The sequence below is a fragment of the Balaenoptera borealis genome (assembly GCF_965194805.1).
Source record: "Balaenoptera borealis genome assembly, chromosome: 3".
Taxonomy (NCBI): domain Eukaryota; kingdom Metazoa; phylum Chordata; class Mammalia; order Artiodactyla; family Balaenopteridae; genus Balaenoptera; species Balaenoptera borealis.
In genome coordinates, this window is record NC_138866.1 from 59,033,906 (window position 1) to 59,053,903 (window position 19,998).

A 19,998-nucleotide genomic window follows, 5' to 3' on the forward strand; every position below is an offset into this window, starting at 1 on the left:
CTCCCACCAGCAGGCCTCACTATTTCTCACTCCAGGTGAAAAGTATAAATTAACAGAAAAAAAGGGCAGAATTGTTAATATCCTTCTTTCACATTAATAGGAATCAAGATACTAACTAAAGTTTAAAAGAACAAGAAATAGGAGCAAAAGGAATTAAACAAACAAAATTAAGCACTTGAAAAACTAAAATTAATGTAATATTTAAATAATGAAGTAGAGATAAAGTAAATAAATTATATCTTTATCTTATTTGCAGTTAAAAGTTGGATTAGTTTTCTAATTCTGCATAACAAATTATTATAAGTTTATCAGCTTAAAACAAAACAAATTTATCATCTCACAGTTTTCTGTGGGTCAATGTCCAGGTTAGCTGGATCCTCTGCTCAGGATCTCACCAAGCTGAAATCAAGGTGTCAGCCAAGGCTGCAGTCACATCTGAGGCTTGTAGTTCTCTTCCAAGCTCTTTAATTGTTGGCAGAATTCATCACCTTGTAGTTGTATGACCGAAGTCCCTGATTTCGTGCTGCTGTCAGCAAGGGATCACTCTCCAGAACTGGAAGCCACCCTCAGGTCCTAGCCATATGGCTCTCTTTTCTCAAAATATGGCAGCTTTCTCTTCAAGGCTGTAGGAGTACCTTTTTTGGAAAGGCCCAACCCCCCTATTAAGGGCTCATCTGAATAGGTCAGGCCACCCAAGATAATCTCCATTGCATTAACTAAAAGTCAATTGATTAATAACCTAATTATTTGAGTTATGGCCCATAATATTCACAGGTCTCACCAACCCTCAAAGAGAGAAGATTACATAGGGCATGCACACCACAAGGAGGGAATGAATCTTAGTGGCCATCTTTAGACTTCCGAATAGCACACAGTCATGATCTAAAGTAGGTAAATCAAAAATCAGAGGAACAAGCATACTATTTGAACTTAAATTTAGACTTTTAACAACCAAAATATAGAATTAAACATATACTGGTTCTGAGGAATGGACCTGGACAGGGAGAGAGAATGTTACTTTTCATCATATGTTTTTATGTACTATTTCAGTGTTATTTTATATTACACAAGAAATTATGTTACAGTAGAAAAATTAGAAACCACAGACAGGGGTGGTGGAAAACTCTCACCTTCACAGGCTCACTTTTTCTTCCCTTAAGTGTTCAAGTTACCTTGAGTTGATTCTTTGGACTTATTCTCTTCTTTCTCTACCTACTCTCCCTGGATGATTTCACCCATTCCTGTGGCTTCAACTATCTTCTATATGTTGTTGGTTCTCGAATATATATTTATAGCCCTGACCTCTCTTTTGAGTTCCACACACGTCTTTAATTCTTCCTACATGTCTCCAACTACTTAACTAGCCAACATCTCAAACCTAGTAAGTCCAAATTTTAATTTATTATTTGCTACCACCATACCTTCTCCTTTTGTTTCCTATATCAGTTGATAACATAACTATTCACTCAGTCTCTCAAACTATAAATTTTGGAGTCATCTGTCACACCTGCCTATCATTCATGGTCACCAAGTCCTCTTGGGTATAATCAGACTAGTTCCACATCCAACACTATCTCACCATCACCACTGCCACACCATGCCCAAGCCTCATTTCTTTTAACTGATTTCTACCTACCAACCTTCCACCTACTAATCTATCTTCCAGACCCCTAAGGGTCATCTTCCTAAAAAACAAATGTGATTACACCACGCCCTGGTTAAAAACTCTCCTTCTCCCCAGTTTCCTTAGGGATAAGCCCAACCCAAATCTCATCCTCATCTCCATTTGCTTCTCATCCCTCCTGTTACTCCTTCTCAGCTCTCTGCCATGCAAACACAGTCTATCTTCCAGCCATACTGAATTTCTCACCGTTTGATAAATATGCCGTGTTCCTTTATAATTACTGAATTTTACACACACAGTCCTCTCTTCCTAAAATGTTCTAGCCTCATACCCATGCACTCTTGTCTCCTCCCTGGTCCTACTCCCTCTCATCTTCTTGCACACTGCTCCTTCCTATAGCAAACCTTTCACCATGTTATGAATATACCTGCCCTGTGACAATCCTGTATCTTTTCACACAATTTTCTCTATATATAGAATGCATTCATCAAACTCCTATTCACTTTTAAAGATCCAATTCAAATGTTGCTTTCTCTAGCAGAGGCTTCCTCATCTCCTCACAAAGAGTTCATTCCTTTTCCTCACAACATATAGTTCTTCTGCATTTTTCATTACCATCTCACTTATTATCTTCCCCACTCAAGGACATTTTCAGGAGGGAATCTCTATTATTTGTATCTATATCATTAGTACCAAACACAATTCCTGGTGCATACTACATGCTCAATAAATGTTTTATAAAACAAAATTAACTTGCACATATATGGCCACTTGACTTATGAAAAACACAAAATTATAACGCATATCTCTACAGAAAAGTGAATTTTGTCCTTACCTCACACCATATGCAAACATTTATTCCAGATAAATTATAAAGATAAATGTGATTTTAAAATAAAGCTTCTAGGGACTTCCCTGGTAGTCCAGTGGATGGGACTTTGCCTTCCAATGCAGGGGGTATGGGTTTGATTCTTGGTTGGGGAGATAAGGTTCCACATGCCTCATGGTCAAAAAACCAAAACATAAAAAAAACAGAAGCAATATTGTAACAAACTCAATAAAGACTTTAAAAATGGTCCACATCAAAAAAAAAAACTTAAAAAAAAATAAAGCTTCTAGAAGATAAATTTGGAAAACATCTTTATGACTTATGACCTCAGAGCAGGCAAAGATATCTTAAGCAGGACACAAACGTGCTAATCATAAAAGAAAAGATTGATAAGTTACACTACATTGAAATAAAGAACTTCTGGCCATCAAAAGACACAACTAAAAAAACAAAAAGGCAAGTCACAGAATGGAAAAGAAATTGGCAATGCATCCATTCAACAAAGAACTTGCTCCAACTACAAATAAATTTTTCTAAAAATAAAAAACAGACAACCCAATGGAAAAAATATGGACAAATGACTCACAAAAGAATATATCTAAATAACCTATATGGATATAAAGATGTATTCAATTTCATTAGTCTTCAGAGAAATGCAAATCAAACTGACAAATGAGATATCAAAACCTACTCATCAGATTGGCTAAAATTAAAAAGACTGACAGTATCAAATGCTGATGAGATTGTGGACCAACAGGAATGCTCATGCACTACTGGTGACAGTTTAAAATGGTACAAACTCTATATAACTATTTGACAGTCTCTACTAAAATCATATACACTACACCCCTTGACCCAGCATTTCTACTTCTCGATATATACCCACAGATATCCTTACATATTTATACCAAAGAGAATTAACAAGAATGTTCACAGAAGCACTATTTGTACTAGCCCCAAATGGAAACAACATAAATGTCATTCACCAATAAAATAGATAAATTGTGGTGTATTTATCAAATAGAAATTACACACTAACAAAAATGAAAGAACTACCACTACATGCAAAAACATTGGTAAAGTCACAAAATGTAGAACAAAAGAAGCTAGACACAAAAGAGTACATACTACATGATTCTACTTACATAAGCTTCAAGAAACAGGTAAAACTTCCCTGTGGCAACAGAAGTCAGAGTTGGGTGTAATGGTGGGGAGGGGGCACAAGGCAGACCTCTTAGACCTCTAGTAATATTATATTCCTATCTGGGTACTGTTTACATGGGTTTGCTGATTTTGTGAAAATTCATCAAGTTGAACATTTATGATTTTTGCAGTCTCCTCTATGCATGTTATACTTCAATAAAAAGTTTACTTAAAAAATTAACTTGCACTGCTCTTACATTCTGCAGGATTAATGACTGCTGGTTGGACTGTAATTTCTATAATCAATAAGGAAGTGAATAGCATGTTACCATGTTATTATTTCCTAGAGTCAGTTTCTGAACTGAGATCATTATCCCAGCATGTTAAATCATTTGAAAGCATTATAAAATCCTATTACAATTGAATATCCACTTAACCTGTAAATTTTTCTTTTTATTATTATTATTATTTATTTATTCATTTATGGCTGCGTTGGGTCTTCATTGCTGCGCACAGGCTTTCTCTAGGTGTGGTGAGCAGGGGCTACTCTTCGTTGCAGTGTGTGGGCTCCTCATTGCAGTGGCTTCTCTTGTTGTGGAGCACAGGCTCTAGGTGCGCTGGTTTCAGTAGTTGTGGCACACGGGCTCAGCAGTTGTAGCTCATGGGCTGTAGAGCGCAGGCTCAGTAGTTGTGGTGCATGGGCTTAGTTGCTCCACAGCATGTGGGATTTTCCCGGACCAGGGCTGGAACCTGTGTTCCCTGCACTGGCAGGAGGATTCTTAACCACTGCGTCACCAGGGAAGTCCCAACCTGTTAATTTTTCAAAGAACAAAAGTTTGAAGAGCATAATTTCACAATGTGTTTACAGTTAATTGGCTAATAACATTTAAGCACAGTATCAAAGGGTTAAACTAAGTCATTCTGCCCATTTCTAAGAGGTTCCACTAGGAAGATTTCAAATGAAAACTCTGTTATTGTCAAAAAACCAGGCTACTCCTTATCTTCCTTTAGAAAGCTGTGTTAGGTTATTATGGTAGGCTGACAATGGTTCCCCAAATATATCAGGTTGTAAATCCAGGAACTTGTAAATGTTACCTTATAAGCAAAAAGGTCTTCAGAGATGTGACAAAGTTAAGGGTCTTGAGATGGAGAGATCATCCTCAATAACCAGGTGGGCCTTAAATGTAATTATATGTATACTTATAAGAAGGAGATTTAACTACACGTAGAAGAAAAAGTGATATAAAGACAGAGCAGAGAGAGATTTAAAGATGCTGGTTTTTAAAGATCGGAGTGACGTGGCCAGAAGCCAAGGAATGCTGGCAACCACCAAAAGCTAGAGAGGCAAAGAATGCATTCTCCCCTAGAGCCTCCAGAGGGAATGTCACCCTGCCAACACCTTGATTTCAGCATAGTGATAAAGATTCTGTACTTCTGGCCTTCAGAACTGTAAGAGAGTAAATTTCTGATGTTTCAAGCCACCAAGCTTGTGGTAATTTGTTACAGCAGTTACAGGAAAACAATACAGGTGCTAAATATCAACACTGAAAATTGTATAATATCTCTAAAAATAATACCCTTTTTTCAAACTTGTAAGTTTATTTTCCCAATTGATATTATGGATTGTGGCATTTTATAGAACACAGAAGTATTCACAGAAAGTAGAAAGATAAAACAAATACTAGAACATAATTTATACAGCTCATCACGGGGACCTTAAAAAATACAAGTTTGTGATTTTCTACTCTCAAGTTATCTTTTGTCTGCTAAGGGCTGGACTTTAATATTCACTAGTTCTTAAAACTTCAAGTGGTGTTAAAAATGGAACGTAAGCCTTCTAACTCAAAAACTCAAATAAAGAGTATAAAAATCATTTATTTAATTCATTAAGGATTATTTAAAATGCAAATATATAGGGATACATTGAGATTTCAGAGGGTTCTCAAATAAAACCTAAGTGCCTTATGGTAATTCATTAATCCACTTATCCTCAGTGAATGCTTGAGCTAATTTTAGCATATTGTATTCTCAATGAATATGTCCCAATTCACCCAAAAGATTAATAGTTTATCCAATGCATTCTTATCAGGTACAAATACACAAAGCAATGTGCTAGTTGCTGATGCTGGGAGGTACAGGAGTGAGCCACAGAAAGCAAAAACTTTTCAGTGCTGATTTCTGCTGTATAGGACCTGCAGCAATAAGATACAGACCTACAGAAAGATAAAATGAACACAGATAGCTATATTACAAGATTGTTTCTCTAAGTGTTATACGAGAATTATAGGTAAAAGGTTAGAGTTCAGAAAAAGGAGAAATTTCCATAGAACTAGGGTGGGAAGAGGGTGAAGGCAATGAACATAGTCCATGGAGAAGGTGGGCCTTGAATTATCTAATGTGCCAATTACCTAATTATCTAATGAACAGTCCAGGTGATAAAGTATCATGTGTCCAAGTTACTGTACAGAGATGACTTTGGCTGGGGTTTACAACTGATTGGAAACAACTCAGTAAAAGTCAGGCTAAGGGGCTTCCCTGGTGGCGCAGTGGTTGAGAGTCTGCCTGCCAATGCAGGGGACACGGGTTCGAGCCCTGGTCTGGGAAGATCCCACATGCCACGGAGCAACTGGGCCCGTGAGCCACAATTACTGAGCCTGCGCGTCTGGAGCCTGTGCTCCGCAACAAGAGAGGCCGCGATGGTGAGAGGCCCGCGCACCGCGATGAAGAGTGGTCCCCACTTGCCGCAACCAGAGAAAGCCCTCGCACAGAAACGAAGACTCAACACCGTCCTAAATAAATAAATAAATAAATAAATAAATAAATAAATAAAAGAACGTGAATATCTTAAAAAAAAAAAAAAAAAAGTCAGGCTAAGGAGGCTGGACTTGTCTATAAGCCATGAAAACCCACAAGAAGTTCTAAAGCAAAGGAGTGATAAGATGGAGAAATTAATCAAGCAAGGTATAACAGGAAATGGGGCTAGGGAGAGAAGATGGGCAAAAGTGAATCAGGTTCCAGCTCTGCCACTTGCACTAATCTCAGGCAAATTACTTGTCTTCCTGGATCTCAGACTCTATTTCTGTAAATGGAGTTAACTGAAATGACCTCATAAGATTGCTGTGAGGGTCAAAAATAAATAAGAACATAATAATATTACATAACCTTTAAAACAGGATAAGTAAAAGGTATAAAATACAAAGTATGCACTTACACTCATAATCCAGGCAAGATTTAAGGAAGGCCTGAAGAATCAACTGGGAATCTGAATCAAAAAACAGATACCAGAGATATTTCAGTGGTAGACCTGACAGACTCAGCAATTTATATAATGGGGATGGAGATGCACGGAACAAGGACCAAGAGATTTTAACCTTAGATGACAACAACAATGAGAACATAAAAAGAAGGGTAGGTTTATGGCTCACTAGATCTCTCCTTGACTCAACAAATAATCATCATGTGCAGCTACCATTCTAAGTTCCGGGACTGCTGCAGAAATAAAGTAGACAAAGAGCTGCCACACAGAGCTTGTATTCTATGGAGGGACACAGGTAATTAAAGATAAATAAACACATGGTATGTCAGTATATTAATCATGTTTTTTATTATCTGTATTTTATGATATTTTGACAACTCCTTTTATGAGACTCCTGCAATCTGGTACACTATATCCCAGGCCTAAAGCACCCCAGGACCAGGTACCAGACAACTAGGAACCACCCTTATATCTCAGAGCCTGCAGAAATTACTCAAACTAAACTTGTTCAGCTACTTACTCTGCCTTTCCCAATCCTTCCCACAAGAACCACAATAAAGGCCCTGGCCCATGCCTTCCCCTCACTCCTTCTGCATCCTGACCTACCCCTGTGCTTCCCCATCTGGCCCTGCATGGCACGGCATGCCTCCTCCTCTTGCAAACTATAACAAACTATCTTTTTGATGGCAATCACCTTTTATCATCTATTAACCAAAAGAATACCCTATCATGGCAGTTAACTGAGGTTTTACTTCACATAGTCAGATTAATTTTTAGAGTACTAAATGGCTTTTGTCATGTCCTCCAACATACCAGAATGGTATTATACTTGGAATTAATTCTCTAATATGTTTCACTATATTTTTTCCACTATAGTTATTTTCATAATAATTGAAACGTATATGAAAAATTGAACCTTTTACAATTTACAATAATCTTCTTCCCCAAAGTATCTCTTTTCTCTCATCTATACTGCCTATCTAAAAAGAGGATTCATATAATATAATATTTCATATTTTTCAAGCATATAATATAGTTCAATAAATATTAACATGTTATTAATATTTTATAATCAAAATAAACTTCTACATGAATTTCCACACTTACACAATTATTTCAAAATGCCATTTAAGACAAACAGTACCATTATTCAAAAACTTCACGTTGGTATAAATATTGGAAACATTGGAAATTTAAAAAATTTTTAAACCTTGAGATTATACACATTAAAGAGGTTTTACATGTTGCTATTTTTGGTTACCTAAACCTAACTAAAATTACTTTCACCAGCATGTTTTGAAGAATCTTACTCATTGCTGCAGATTCCCTAAGGTAAATATAATTATTAATGTCAAAAGATAGGCAATATATACATATAAAGTATCATAATCCAAATAAACCAAGATAAATGTCTTCAGAAAAGATTTGTGATAATTTTGACTTGAAAGCTTATTATCAATTATTTAGAACGACCCATAGTTATTTGTTATAAGATGCACTTGGATCCGTAATGAAGAATCCACAATTATTTAAAGCCTCAAGTTGGCAAATCAGTTACCCCATAATGAATGACAAGTGATATCAGTTTTAAATGTGCATTACAAGGATCATGTACCATTTTAGTAGAAACACTGAAAAAAAACCCTGAACAGCATTTTATTACCATGCTAATGCAACACAAGTTTGTGGCAACTATATAGGATCCAGAAAATAATGTCTAAATACCCAAGAAGTACATTTAGAATTTCTATGAACACTAATGTCTTCAAACAATTGTTTACATTACACTAAACCAGCAGTACTCAAACTTTTTGGTCTCAGGATCCCTTTAAACATTATGGAGGGCCCCAAAGAGCTTTTGTTTATGTGGGTTCAGTCAATCGTTTATTACCATATAATAAATTAAAACTGAGAAAATATTTAAATATGTATTTACTTATTTAGTAAAAAATTTTTTAAAAATAATAATAAACTCACCACATATTAATATCAGAGCAACTATACTATCACGTGCTGTAGCCTCTGGAAGAAAAAGGGAGAAATAAAAGTCTGAGTATTATTATGGAAACAGTTTTGACCTTGCAGACTCCCTGAAGAAGAGAACTGCTTTGAGAACTGCTACTCTAAATCTTTCATTTATCAGTAGGAAAAGTTGAATTTGTCTACTAGGTCACAAGAAAATGCAGTTTTCAGAAGGGAGAACTAACAGTAACCAAGCCAGTTCTTAGAGTTTTAAGAAACAGCCCAAGCCCAATGACTAAGATAAGGGCTATAACTTCCAGCTTTACACAGAGTTCAAGTTCAGAGCCTGAGCCAACAACAGCATAGCCTGGATACACTCATAGGCAGGAGTAATGTTTGTGAAATGCAAATGGTCATCAGCAGTTAGTTAACTGTGACAATGCTCTTAGTTTAAAAAATCAACTTAATGATTTCTTTATGACTGTTGAATCCATCAGAGTTAATTACATATCAAAGTTGCAATTAACTGATAAAAGTGATAAACTGTGCTTCTGTTCATCTTGTGTTGTCTAAAACATCTTCCGTGTGCTAAAATTCCTAAGGACAGATAAATAAGTCCTTGAGCTGGATCTGGCAAAATAGCTAATGAAGTACATTTGTACAATACAGTGCATGTGTGAGTAGCAAATGTTTATATTTATTTGGCATATATAAACATGCATGTATATTCACAAATTTCCTAGTCTCCTTAATTTACCATATTAATTTCCTTTTTTAAGCAAAAACAAAATATGAACATTGTTCTACAACTCAATGAATTCCAAGACAAATTACAAAGATTTTAATTTTTTGATGTCTATATAGTAGACATTTTGTTTGTCCACTATTAGTACCTTAAATGATCCTGATTGTTACAATCTGGCTTCAAATTGATTAAAAGCCAACACAATATACAGTGGAAAAAAGACAATCTCTTCAGCAAGTGGTGTTGGGAAAGTCAGACAGCCACATGTAAATCAATAAAGTTAGAACAAACCCTCATACCATACCAAAAATAAACTCAAAATGGCTTAAAGACTTAAATTAAGACATGACACCATAAAACTCCTAGAAGAGAACATAGGCAAAACATTCCCTGACACAAATCGTACCAATGTTTTCTTAGGTCAGTCTCCCAAGGCAATAGAAATAAAAGCAAAAACAAACAAATGGGACCTAATTAAACTTACAAGCTTTTGTACAGCAAAGGAAACCATAAACAAAATGAAAAGACAACCTATGGACTGGGAGAAAATATTTGCAAATGATGCAACCAATAAGAGCCTAATATCCAAAATATACAAACAGCTCATACAACTCAACCACATAAAAAACCAAACAATCCAATTATAAGCTACCTCCATCTCTTCTCTTCATCGTCAAATTACTCAAAAGGATATCCTTGAGGGGTAGGAAGCAATATCTTAAGAATGAAGAATATGACAAATAACTGCTGAGCACAAAGAAATAATCACTGTGATGCCACCAAACAAAATGCCCGTGAGCCACCGAGCTGTACATTGGTCCCTCCTCTTCCTGGGGCTACCTGCTTCTCTGGATGTGAAGGAAGACCAAGGTTCAGAGAAAGCACCCCCAGAAATGATGTGTGCTCAGGGGATGTGATTCAACACACCCAAACTGTATATACCAGTTGACAGCAACCTCAGTTCACTTTCCCTTTACTACCAGGTAGCTAAAGGCCTTAACAAAGATTACAAGCCATATGTTTCCAGGCCTCCAACTCAAAACCAGCTCGAATTCTAAGAGTATAGTTGAGAAAGTACCAGGTTAAAGTAGAGTAGGAAGTCAAGGGGAGTACACCCATAATTCTCTAGGCAAGCAGTCCTCTATAGATGAATAATAAACAGAAAGACTTGAATACAGGGCCTGTGCAAAACTATTATAAAATGAACTAAATAAATGTGATATGAGCAAGACAAATGAAAAATATGTTCAAAGTACTTATAATTGAAGAAACACAATTTTAAATTTTATTTATTTATTTATTTATGGCTGTGTTGGGTCATTTCTGTGCGAGGGCTTTCTCCAGTTGTGGCAAGTGTGGGCCACTCTTCATTGCGGTGCACGGGCCTCTCACTATCGCGGCCTCTCTTGTTGCGGACCACAGGCTCCAGACGCGCAGGCTCAGTAATTGTGGCTCACGGGCCCAGTTGCTCCGCGGCATGTGGGATCTTCCCAGACCAGGGCTCGAACCCGTGTCCCCTGCATTGGCAGGCAGATTCTCAACCACTGCGCCACCAGGGAAGCCCCAGAAACACAATTTTAAATAAGGATTTTTCACTCAGGTGTCCTTTGCTGGTTTTGAGTATAGAGGAAGGAGACCACAAGCCAAGGAGCATAAGAAGCCTCTAGAAAATGGAAAAGGCAGGGAAATGGATTCTTCCCTGGAACCTTCAGAAAGTAACACCACCTCAACAGCACCTTTAATTAGGGCCTATTCCCTAATCTATTTTGAGTTAATTCTGTGTATGGTGTAATACAGGGATCCAGTTCATTCTTCTGCATGTTGATATCCAGTACTCCCAACATTTACTGAAGAGACTATCCTTTCCCCATTGCATATTCTTGCCTCCTTTGTGAAAAATTAACTGACCTTATATACATGGGTTTATTTCTGTACTCGCTGTTCTGTTCCATTGATCTACATGTCTGTTTTTATACCAATACCATACTGTTTTGATTATTAGAGATTTGTAATATAGTTTGAAGTTAGGAAGTGTGATGCCTCCAGCTTTGTTCTTCTTACTCAAGATTGATTTCACTTTTGGGGGACTTTTATGGTTCAATACAAATTTTAGGATTGTTTGTTCTATTTCTATGAAAAATGCCATTGGAATTTTGATAGAGATGACATTGAATGGACATTTCAACAATATTAATTATTTTAATCCATGACCATGGAATATCTTTCCATTTATTTGTGTCTTCATTCTATTATCAATGTCTTATAGTTTTCAGTGTACAGATCTCACATCCTTGGTTATATTTGTTCCTAAGTATTTTACTGTTTTTGATGCAATTATAAATGAGATTGTTAACTTCTCTTTCTGATAGTTTACTGTTAATGTATAGAAAAGCAACTAATTTTTGTACATTGATTTTTTATCCTGAAAATTTACTGAACTTTTATTAGTCCTAACAATTTTATAGTGGAGTCCTTATGGTTTTCTATACATAATATCATGTCATCTGCAAAAAGAGACTTTTATTTGTTCCTTTTTGATTTGGATTATTTTATTTATTTTTCTTGTCTAATTGTTCTGGCTACAACTTACAGTATTATGCTGAATAAAAGTGACAAAAGTGGCATCTTTGCCTTGTTCTTAACGTTAGAGTTAGTTTTTAGCCTTTCACCATTAAGTATGATGTTAGCTGTGGGATAGGTGTCTTGGAAACCCAACCCTCACGGGGGAGTCAAAAGTTGGGGTGCTAGATGTGCAGTCCAAACTCTGCTCCTCAGAGAGAAGCTGGGAGTTGGAGTTCCCTCTCAATAGTGTGACACTGCTGGGGGCAGAGTTTATGGTGAGTGTGTCTCAGTCTTTCCTACCTATTTTGTATTTTCTCATATGCCTGATACGCAGGAGTTGCTTAGCTAGTTTCTCGATTTTTTCAGAGGGAATTTCTTAAAATGCAGCTATACACTTGTTGCATCCATGGGAGGAAGAGTGTTAGGAGTCTCCTATGTTGCCATCTTGATAAACTCTCCAAATGTTAGCTATTTCTAGAAGACACTGAAATGGCTCACTCAGTACATGTTCTAACTCCTTCTTCTAATACGCTGAAGCTAAACAGCTGAAAACTATTTCTCAATCCCTTTGTACCTAGGGTTCTAGGTTTTATTCAAGTTCCTATGATCAGATGTTAATCTTGTCTTTGGCATTCACTTTTGTTGGTGTGGCTTGGAACAGCAGTGGCACAGTCTGGGACAGCAGCTGTAACAGCAGCTTCCGAAATTTGCAGACTATTTTCTGCTCGTAGCAGAGGCTCAGGAGCTGATAGTTTTGGTGGTATCTTTCTGATACTATAGCATCCTGCTTGGGGTAAAAGCAACAATCCCTTGCCAGCCAGTGTGAGTTGGGAACCATTCCTGGAAGCTCAACCTAGAATCTGTGAGCCATTTAATACTCTGTGATGAATCTCTTTGTGCTTAAACTGGTTAGAGTGAGTTTTATTCCCCAAAACTGAACACAGACCAAAATACTACTGTTATTTCTTCTGGAGAAAATTTCCATCTGTGAACAAAAAGATCTGTGACCAAGATAGCAATTGAGAGACAGATTTCACTCTGCATGTTTGACTTTAAGTCAGTGAAGCAGGAACTAACTCAAAAACAAAGTATGGCAATTACAAGATATTGAATATAGTTCCCTGTGCTATAGTAGGTCCTTGCTGTCTATCTACTTTATATATAATAGTGTGTATCTGTTAATCCCAAGCTCCTGATTTATCCCTCCCCGCCCCTTTTCCCTTTGGTAACCATAAATTTGTTTTCTATGTCTGTGGGTCTGTTTCTGTTTTGTAAGTAAGTTCATTTGTATCATTTTTTTAGATTCCACATATAAGTGATATTCAATATCTTGTAATAACCTATAATGGAAAACAATCTGAAAATAGTACATATATTTACATAAATATATATTAAACTGAATCACTTTGCTGTACACCAGAAACTAACACAACATTGCTAATCAACTATATTTCGATTAAAAAAAAAAAAAGAATGGCAAGCAATGGTTTGTAATGGGCCTCAGTGGACATTTGGGTTGTTGGAATTTGGATGCAGCATTTAAAAAGATATCCGAATTTCTTGACTATAACTTAGTTTAATAAAATAACATGCCACTGATTTGCTATATATTTCTTTCTGTAAGCATGTATCAGGACTCTTCCATACAAACCCCTTCAAGAAGCAGTAACTATTCATCTGCATGAAACTACAGGCCCTGGGAAGGTCAAGCACTGGATCTGAACTCCAACAGGAAGCATAAAAGAACTCAGAATCTAGGTCTCCTGGAACCTCAGTGCTGTTCTCTCTGAATTTAGCTATCATCCTTTCTTTACCTCTGGGCCCTTGAGAAGCTCTATAACTTTACCCTATACCTTTAACCCTACTTCAAGTACTGACTGATGAACAGCTGAGAAGGATGTGTGACACTCTCCATGGCTTTGACTTCTATAGTCCCATGATTATTTTTTAGGTACACAAACAATAGCCTAGACCTAGTAAATTTTTGTATTAGGTAGTATGGCAACAAGAAATATTTATTGAGTGCCAAAGGTATAAAGCATTCCAGGTAGTTGAGATACAGATCAAAAAGTAGACCTAGTTCCTGCTCTTAACTCACAGGCACTGACCATTTTGCTTCTGAGTGTTGCTGCTCACTTGTAAAGTCACTGAGCTCAAACTGAAACAACAGCAAAAAGCACAGATGCAGACCTTAATCTGTGTTTCTGTACTTATAAAACTCACTTAAAATCCCTTATACTATAATAAGTAATTTCTCACCAATAGTGTACTCAGACCTGGAAATGTCTAGAATTTAACCATTTTACACTCCCTGTGTGTGGAAAAACTAACAAATAAATCCTCTATGTACATTTTCTGTATCTTGATAGGGGTTTAGATAACCCTGGCTTTTGCATTGCTCAAAACTCATCTAATGGTACGCTTAAGATTTGAATATCACTGTTACATAAATTTTACCTCAAAAAAAAAAGAACTGAAAATAAATATTAAACTCTAGTTAATTACATGCACGCTAAAATGTCTAGGAGTGAAATGTACTTATGCCTGCAACTTAGTTTGAAATGCATCAAAAAATTAGATGGACAGAAGGCAAGTATAATAAAATGTTAACAATCATAGACTCTAGGTGATAGATTCAATAATTTTTCCAAATATTCTTTATATTGAACATTTCCATAATAAAAGTTTAGGGGAAAAAATGGTCTCCTATAGCAGAGCAATCACAATTTCCTAATTGGCCCTAATTCTGGGACCACATTGAGTTGCACAGATAAAGAACCCTATGGAAAGAAAAAATCAATAACAAATATGATAGATCATGGAAGAAACTGGGGTTTATTTTCTAGGCACATGGAAGATGGAGAGAGGTGAAGAGGACCCTAACAAGCTCACTTAACATCACCCTGCTAAAGAAAAACCTGCAAACACTAGCTGAAAACCATGATCACAGGTGGTGTTTTTTTTTAATATCTGCAGGGCATGTTTTTTAAAGTATTTTTATTACACTGAAAACAGAATAATTGTTCTGCTTTCTGTTTCAAGGTAATAAACTGCTACTACTGCCTTCAAGGAAGGGGGGATCACACAGAGTGAAGGGCCCTCTACCGCAGAGCACCTTAGTAGGTTTGGGGGTGGGAGACCAGGAGAGAGAAAAAGGGAGAAGGAGAGGAAGAGGCAGGGAGAGGGGACAGGAAAATTGGAAGGAGATGGAGAGAGGGGGAGGGGGAGAGAAGGAGAAGAATTTGAAGTTCCAGGGCCAAGAAGGGAAAAAGAGGAGCCAACAGATAAAGAAGGGCTGAAACAAAAGAATTCTGTGAAATTCCATGATGGTGGGTGGCCAAATGACATTTTGAGACCTGGGAGGCTGATTCATTTGTGCTTGTTTGCATTGCTGCTGTGTGAACTCTGCTGTTACCCTTTCCCCAGATCTTCACTAAAGTCTCTTAAATTCATGAATATTTTATGCATATTGGCTTTTAGTGAACATCAGGCAGGGAGCTCAGTTTTGTTTCTGGGTCAATGTAGTGCAGAAGTCTTGAAAAGGGCTTCAGACTCCCACAGGCCTTTGAACGACAGGTGTCCAAGTCCACTTTATGGAGATCTCTGGGGCCCAGAATGAATGGGAAGGGGGGATTGGGGAGTTCAGACATTGACTTATTCAAGGAAAAGCTGGCCTGACAAGAAAAAAATTGTCAAACTCACTTTTTCTCATCCATTTTTAACCCAGAACACCCTCATTACCAGATTTGGAAATTCTGGAAAGTCATTTTCAGCTTCTGGCGATCATTCTTTTTTCATGGGATAATATTGCCACCTGCTGGTATTTGAAAAAAAATACCTTTATAATATTAAGTTTTAAACTTGAAATTGTTTGGAAACCTTAGAGACTCATTGGCAAATTTTTCCTTTGTGCCAGAATACAAACTTGTATAGATGAAGTTCTTTGGCCTCAAATACTACATGTTATCTAATGTCAAACTTAACAAAAACACTTTCTTATCTTTCAGGATTCAGGCACCATTTCATCAGTAAAACCTTTCTTGACAGCAGGTTCCCATACTTCTGAGGCAGAAATTGACCACTCCCTCCCTTGGGCCCTAGTCCATCCTGTATATATTTCTTTCTTAGCACATACAATATACTACAGTACTTGGTTTATTACAATACCTGTCTCCTATAACCAGACCATAAACTCCTTAAAATTCAGGGACTGTATCTTTTGTGCATTTATATTCCCAGCTCCTGGAACAGAACCTACATATTGTAGCAGGTATATGGCAAATGAATAAATGAATGACAGTCAAAAAGCATAGGCAAAGCAAATATCACTACATATAAACTTATTAATTCAAAATAATTTTAAATAAATATTTTGGCTCCAGATATACACATTATATACTTCCTTATGTATGTGCTATCTTTTACCTCATGCAAAAACCCCACATTTTACAAAATTCATATATATGAAATCAGTAGAATAAAGAATAAATATGAAGTTACCTCAGCAGGTAACTTTCCCATCAGCATATAATCCATAAATTCTTCACTTTCACAGGGTAATCTAAAACAAGATACTGATGGACTCTCTTATCAATTAAGAGGACCGAGAGGAAACATTCAGAGTAAATACATTTTATTTACTTGATAATGAGTCAGCATTGTTGAGGTACAAAGGAATCTGAAAGTTGCATTATTTGAATTATCCATATTAGTTACATAACCCAGGATCACAAACATGAGTTTGAGATCTATTGAGATCCTCATATGACTTCTGTGGAACTCCAGGGCACCCAAGTCTCCTATGTGAGTTTGAATAAGAACTAAAGAGCTCTCTCCTTCAGAACTCTTTGGAAAGGCACTTCCAGGGAGCATGGCTGCTTACTCAAAGAATGTGCAAAAGAAGTGTGGTGGGTAGAGGACCAATTTTCACAGGGTTCTGTACACATGCACTCTTAGCAGATAATCTGGACACCTATTTCACTAAGCAAAATCTGATGGAAATTCCTTCATGTTCTTCCCATTTGCCTCAGATCTTCTATTTTCCACTCATCCCTCTTTCCTTCTTGCCTTCCATTCTAAGGTTGATCTCATCCTTTCCCAGTTAAGTTCTGCAACCTTAATTTATAAACCATCTCTTTCTTCCGTCTTCCTCCTCTTTCCCTCCACTAGTTCCTCCCTACATATCAAAACACCATTTTGATGTGTTTTGGGCCTCTTTAACTTCACTGAAAAGATTACAAAGTCTCTTAACTGGTTTTCCTGGGAACAGTGCATGAGGATAGGCCTGTGCGAGTGGACATAAAATACGAGAATCTTTGTATCACATATTAATACCCATCTGAAGACACTCCACCACGGAAGAGGCACTAAATAACCAAGTATACAGAATACTAACCAGCTGACATCATCCAGTTTGTCACTGACCCCCTTAGTGCTGGCATAATGGACATAGTAGCCATGGTGGCATGGACGGAGACTATGCATGGGCCCAATAGTATGGGCTCCCTCTCACCAAGGTTGATCTAGCTAACTGCTACAACAGATCATCCACTCTGCCAGTAACAGAGACCAAAGCGGAACCCCCAATATGGCACATTACCTCCAAGAGATCATCAGACAGTGTAAACTGATTACATTGGACCCTTTCCACTCCGGAAGGGGCAGTGATTCACCTTGACCAGAATCAGCACATATTACAGGTATGGATTTGCCTTTCCTGACCACAAGGTAGTAACCAGCACCTGAGACCTACCAATGTTTCTGGTTCACTTTATATCCTGCTTAACTTTGCTACAGACCAAGGGATCTTCTTTATAGAGAAGGAGATGTGAGCACAGACCATTGGGTCCACTGGTCGTACCACATACCGCAACATTCAGAAGCTGCCAGTCTGAGAGAGCAATGGAAGAGCATTCTAAAGGCATGGTTGAGAGGATGATACCATGTGAAGATAGGACACCCTCCTCCAGGATGCAGTTATACCCTAAATCAATAACCATTATGGTATGGCATCTGTAATAAGTAACATACATGCAAGCAAGAAACAAAGGGGAGGAAGCAGGAATGGCCTCATCATTCCCAGTGACCCACTTGGAAATTTATATTTCCCTTCCCTGCAATGCTAGGTTCTATGAACCTAGAGGTCTTGTTCTTACCAAGGGACATAGCCCATTAAACTTTAAGTTACAACTGCTACCTGATCACTTCAAGTACCTTGGGCCAAGAAACCAGAGGGCAAGGAAAGGAGTCACCAATCTGGAAGAAGTAATTGACCTTGGTCATCAGAAAGAGGTAGGACTTCTGTCACACAAATGCAGGAAAGAGTACTTTTTATCACCCAGATGACAAACATGTTAGTCATATGAAGGGTATATATGAAAGGTATCTCTCTCTTCATACTCCTTTGCCCAATTTGACAACAAATGGACAAATACAACAGCCATAGCTGGACCATCTCAGGTCCAGAACTCACAATGCAGAAGATGAACTGCATCACAGGTGAACATTCCCCTCTTCCAATCCTGCTTTGTTCACTCCCTTACAGGTGTTTTTCCAAAAGGTACTCCCCAGTAAATCATCTGTGTGCACTCTCTGCCCTTTTGACAGGTCCCCATTCATCTTGGCATATTTCCTTACTTTCTCTCATGTTAAAACAATGCAGGCTCACCTTCTATTTTTCCTGCCCTACAATCAGCCACTTCTAAAGAATTAGAAGTGATATACTGCAAGAGAAATTGGTAAATCTAGGTAAAAGTCTTGCAAATTTTTATTTTGAAAATTTTCAAGCTGAAAGGTAGAGAAAAAAGAATACTTCTTTAGAACTTATAGTAAGCATTTTCCAACAATTGGAAACAGCTTCATTAACCACTGCAATTGGACCATGTGTATACTGACAGCTTCATTGCTTACCACTATTTCCTCTCTTTTTTATCTTCCCATATCCTACAGTCACTGTTCAAACCCTTTTGTTGGTTAGTATACTTTCTCAAGACTTCTCTAATCTCTGACTCCTCAAACATCTGCAAATCTCTCTCTCTCTGACAGATGACTGATAGCTTAGCCTAGTACAGGATTCATGGGGTGTAATTCTCTCACTAGTCCATTGACATTATCCTACCATCTTCTAGTCTCCAAACTTGGAATGCAGGAAATTCAATCTCAGTCTGATTTTTTTTCCTTCACAAGTAACTTGTTTTTTCTATCTGGAACCCAGCAAGATTTTATTGTTTTCCCTGGATTTTGAAAATTTTATAGGGATATGCCTATTATCAGTTGTTCTCACCAATGCTAACTGAAACTTGGGTCAGGGTGATGGAATGGGGTATCCTTCAAGATGCAGACTTGGGTCTTTGTTCTAATATGAGTTCTTGTTATTTTCTCTCTCCGTTTTTTTTTTAACCTTGTAGAACTCCTCCTTATACATCTCCTGGATCTGTTAAGTCTCTGTCGTCTTTTGTTATTACATTTTATTTTTAATTTAGGTTTGGGGGGGGGTTATTTTTGGCAAAATCACATATGTACATCATTTAAAACTTTATAAGACTTGTTATGAAAAACATTAGGCCCCACATATTTCAAATTTCTCACTCTGGGAGGCAACTGCTTCAACTCTTCCTGTTGGTTTTTGGTATTTACTCCCAATCTCTAAACAACATTCTTACAGTCTTACATTCTTACTGACTTTCAGTTATAGGCATTACTATCTACTGATAATATCTATTACAAAAGATGAGAATTTAGCTCTCTTTCACATATAACCACCATTCTCACCACACACACACACATGCATGCAAGCGCACACACACACACAAACACTTGGGTTCCCTTGTTCTTCCAAAATCTTATAAAGTTATGATAGGTCAATATCCACTTTTTTC

At 37.3% G+C, this 19,998-nt stretch overlaps 2 long non-coding RNA genes across 3 annotated transcripts in view; one reads left to right on the forward strand and one right to left on the reverse strand.

Moving 5' to 3' along the window:
- The window catches only part of LOC309625132, a 359,632-nt gene that overhangs the window by 120,265 nt on the left and 219,369 nt on the right, over positions 1-19,998 (forward strand). The gene's annotated exons all lie outside the window — the stretch shown is intronic.
- Positions 1-19,998, reverse strand: part of LOC309625123 — a 90,884-nt gene that overhangs the window by 31,798 nt on the left and 39,088 nt on the right. The window contains exons 3-5 of one of the 2 annotated variants that reach the window (XR_014242326.1): positions 8,830-8,874; positions 6,808-6,858; positions 4,034-4,406 (exon numbers count right to left, since the gene is read on the reverse strand). This is a non-coding gene — a long non-coding RNA (uncharacterized lncRNA). Of the gene's footprint in view, positions 1-4,033; positions 4,407-6,807; positions 6,859-8,829; positions 8,875-19,998 lie in introns of those variants that run through there. The other variant, XR_014242327.1, reaches the window with a different exon arrangement.